General features: G+C 44.5%; 1 pseudogene; it reads right to left on the bottom strand.

Annotated features, from left to right (window-relative positions):
• Window positions 1-747: 747 nt before the first annotated feature.
• LOC112838413 (U2 spliceosomal RNA) lies at window positions 748-875 on the bottom strand (annotated as a pseudogene).
• Between the last annotated feature and the right edge of the window lie 3,399 nt (window positions 876-4,274).

The raw sequence follows: 4,274 nt of genomic DNA, 5'->3' as shown, positions 1-4,274 counted from the left end.
CATTTGCACGAGCAATTTTACCCTCAGAGTTCTTTTGATATTTTCCTTTATATATTCCAAGGAAGACTTGGGATCTTAAATTCATATACCAACAGCCAGTTATGGATCTAGATGTCAGTCAGGCATTCTTGTAAATAATCAAAACTCCTATCGGGTGCTTAGAATAGCACACCTAGGACTGAGATTCCCTGGTAAGTGAAGCCATGTCAACAGTCAGCCTGGTATAAAGTCATATTCTTTTGTCCTTAGTCAGGCATCCTCATTATCCATAACCACATGTATTTCTGAGGTTTTTGTCATTATTATCTGAATCATGCAGTTACTTTGGGGTATAAATATTTGATTTGATATCAAATATTAGATTTGACCTTACAATTGTTCCCTATCCCCAGTGCATTACAACAGCTCCATCTAGTGATAGGAATGATGATGAGGGGGTGAAGAATGGAACATGGGGAAAAGTATGTATTAACTGGGATCCCCATTTTCAGTAAACATTACTTGGATAATTAAATCTAGTTTTTATTCTTTCTCATTTGGTATTTGTTAATGCGAATCTGATAGTGATACTCCTGCTAAAATTTTCTAACATCTTCTTTTGAACATTCTCACCCAAGTTTTGCACACTTTAGACCAAAGTATGTAAGACCAGGTAGTTAAGAGAAGGCAGGTATGTGCGGGCTGGGTGTTGGGGTGGATAATATCCTGATTTACGGATTTCTCTCTTACAAAGTGAGAATCTGACTGAAGAAGTAACACTGGACTTTCTTGTCTTCCTCAGTTGGAGATGGTATGACAAATGCCACAGGCTGGGTGGCTTAAATTGATAAGAACAGATACTACACTTGATCTTAGCCAAAAGGCCGAGAAGCGATAGGCTGGGTGGCTTAACAGATGTTAGACAGTTAGTGAGGCTCTAACAGGATGCCCGGAGGCCAGCAAGGAGGCGGCCGTGGGCAGCTGTGGGGAAGGTCAGAGGCCTGTGCTGGCAGCATCCGCGAGAAGCCGGATCCCACCAGACAGGCCCACTATGGCAGCACGACGACAGGAAAGCCCTGAGCAAGTGAGGAAGAAAAAGCTGGAAACCCTGCTTCCAGCCCCAAGTAATAAATATTCTGCCCCCTAGTTAACCACTGTCAATAAAAGACAGAAACCCAGCTCCTGGGGCACACAGCTCTTTCCCTCTTGAGCTGCCTGCTCTCCTATCTTGAGAGTGTTACTTTTTGCTTCAACAAACTTTCCTGCCTCTGTCACGTGTCCCCTGTGTACATGTCTGTCCTTGAATTCCTTCTCAGGACAAGCCCAAGAGAACCTTCGTGGACTTCCTTTGGGTCTGGCTGGGTCGAGGCCCTAGGGCCCAGGATCTCCCCAGTTCATGCAGCGACGCAGTTATTTTTCACTGTTCTGGAGTCTAGGAAGTACAAGATCAAGGTGCGGACAGACCCAGAGTCTGCTCAGACCTGTTTCCTGGCTTGTAGGGGTTGCCATCTCCCTGCGTGCTCACGCGATTTGTTTGTGGGCTGTGGGGAGGGAGGTGCGCTGGTCTCTTCCTCTTCTTGTAAGAGCGCTAATCTCAAATCTCATCATGGGGATTCTACCCTTATACCCTCGGCTTAAAGGCTCACTCTCCTCTCCTTTGGGCCTCAGCTGTCCATCTTGAACCTTTCACCTAATGGGGCAAAGCTGGATTCTTTCCCAGCAGCAGATGCGTGAAGTGATTTGCTGGATCTGGAGGAAGGAGAGCAGGCCGGTGGAAGATCCTCTTGTAGACCTTATAATTGTTTTATGTCACCTTCCATTTGCAAGGATGGAAGCATCTAAGACTCTTACGGGAGTATATAACGTTACTAAAGGTTTTCAGAAAGTCTGTTGGTTTTCTCATTCTTTCTCTAAAAAGAAAACACATCCCTTTTGAATTCCCTGATGAAAGTAGTTCATACTAGCTATATATGCTAAAAAGGTTTTCAAATACCATCATTGAGATAACGTTGATCTTTATATTCATATTAACGTATGTCAGAGACATCAAAAGGTGGTGTCCAGAGGGCGCCCCCCTCGCCCACCCCCGCGATGACTTGCTGCCCCGCTGCAGAGCGAACGCGGTCTGAAGCTGGGCAGCCGCTGCGCTCCCCCGGGCTGTGCTTTACTCCACTCAAGGTCACACCCTTGTCCAGGGCAGCCCACAGCCCGGACGGAGCAAAGCGGGGCCAGAAAGACTGGTCCAGGGGGATTTTCACCCAGCCTGGGGAATTGCTGGCAGGCCACCCCGGAGTCAGAGCGCCCGCGTCTGTCTGACATTCTTCTCTGTCCCATTCTCCTTCCTCTTCCTCCTTCCACAGCTCTTGGTCCCTAATCCCACCTTGCGCCCCAAACTCCACCTCGGCATCTGCTCCCAGAGAACCTCACCTGCATGGCTATGTCACCGTAATCTTTTTCCCAGGTCTCTTGCCTTTTATGCTTATTTTAGTCAATAGGGTTTCTGCACGCAAAGACTAGGAGTAGTGTAGGGGCTCAGGGCAGGCCGCCCCAAAGTGTACCACAATGCGTAGTGATTATTTTGAAATGGAAACTACTCGGGAAACAGCAGGTGCAAGGACATCACACCCTCCTCTGGCCCCGGAAAACAGGAAACAGATCTCCACTCTTCAAGGTACCTTCCCAGGGCTAAGAAGTAAGACATCCTTATCACCAGAGGTAGGGAATTTGGAGCCAAGCAGGCTGTAGAAACAACCCTTGTTACTTCTTTACTAATCTACTACCTTAGCCCTACTTTTACTTAGAATTCCTAATTCAGGCTCCCAAACATCTGTCTTCTTTATCCTGTCAAATCCTCACAACTTTTTTTGTCTCTTTGTCTAAAATGTATAAAAACTGCCTGCTTGGATCATTCTTTCAGGTCTCAGTTTCATTACTGGGCCTCCCCAGGCACATAATAAAACTTTGTTTTTTCTCCCGTTAATCTGCCTCATGTCAATTTAATTCTTAGTCATGTCAATTTAATCCTTAGAAGAAACTTGGACGGAGGAAAATTTTTCTTCCGTTCAGTAACAAAAAAAATCTGTATGTATTGAATTACAAACTGCATATTCCTAAGTCTTTGTGAACCACATCATAAAGTTAATACTTTTATAGTGTCTTTTTTTTTTAAGGGGGTTGGAGTCCATAAATTTTCACATCTGATTGGCATTATCAAATTTATTATCTTGGAGATTAGGATTGCTATTGCTTCTGATTACTCATACACATTAATTCACTCACTCTACAAAGTCCTATATTGTGCTCCCCACCTCCTGCTTTTCCATCATACCCTTAAGGGCCTGTTGGCTGTTCCCAACAAAGGCCACGTGTTTTCTGTCTTAGGCCTTTGCATTTTCAGTTCCCTCTCCTTGGAATTCTCCTCCCCTAATATCTAGCTTGTTCATCTCTTCTGTTGATTTATGTAGGCCTCTGATCAAGTAATACCTTTAAAGAAATTATTTACACTTACCCTTTATCTAAAGTAGGCATCCCTGTTACGCTCTATAGCTTCTCTGTTTTCTTCATAGGATATTTATCATCTAACCTATTGTATGTCTCCTCCGCCTAGAAGTAATTTCAATGGAGGCAGATATTCTAGGTTGCATCCATTGTGTCCTGAGCTGTAAGTGAATTAAGCAGATACATGTGCTCCTAAGAAACAGGACCAAGGATTTACCAATACGGGACTCCGAAAGTTCTGTGTATCTTTAATCAATAAATCAGACTAACTCTTCAGAATGAAATCCTAAAGAAAATGGAAATGACCACTAAGAATTCCATCATCTGGTGAAAATCGTATCTAGTTAGACCACTTAAGTCAGGTCGTCCTTTTCCAGGACCCTTCTACTATCCACAGGTCGCTAAATGTGTCCTGGGACTGCATTCTAGTTTTTCCTTTACTTTTGGCCATTTACAACCGGTAATTGACAGGACCGTCATCAAAATGGACTCAGGGACTTGCTCGTCTGGTACATCTGCAACTTTTGGACAAGCTTTTCTGAGCCTGTTAGCCTCACCCCTGACAATCTCCAAATTGCCCTTTCTGTACGTTCGACTACGTCTAAGATTACCAGTAGAGTTGCTCCTTCTTCTCCCTAGAAACAGCACCAAAAATATGAAAACGCCGATCGTGTGCATCAGCCTTTTCTTTGAAACTATAGGTGGCTCTGAAAAGAGCCTTTGTTTTGCAACGTCCCTAACCTTACTTATTTGGCCTTGTGGTGACTCTCGGTCTTCTTGGGCAGCAGCACGGCCTG

The sequence above is a fragment of the Callorhinus ursinus genome, unplaced genomic scaffold, assembly GCF_003265705.2.
Source record: "Callorhinus ursinus isolate GAN/ISIS: 27379988/994484 unplaced genomic scaffold, GSC_fseal_2.0 scaffold129, whole genome shotgun sequence".
NCBI lineage: Eukaryota > Metazoa > Chordata > Mammalia > Carnivora > Otariidae > Callorhinus > Callorhinus ursinus.
The sequence above is the reverse complement of the archived record's forward strand: the minus strand, read 5'-3'. Positions and strand labels throughout refer to the sequence as shown.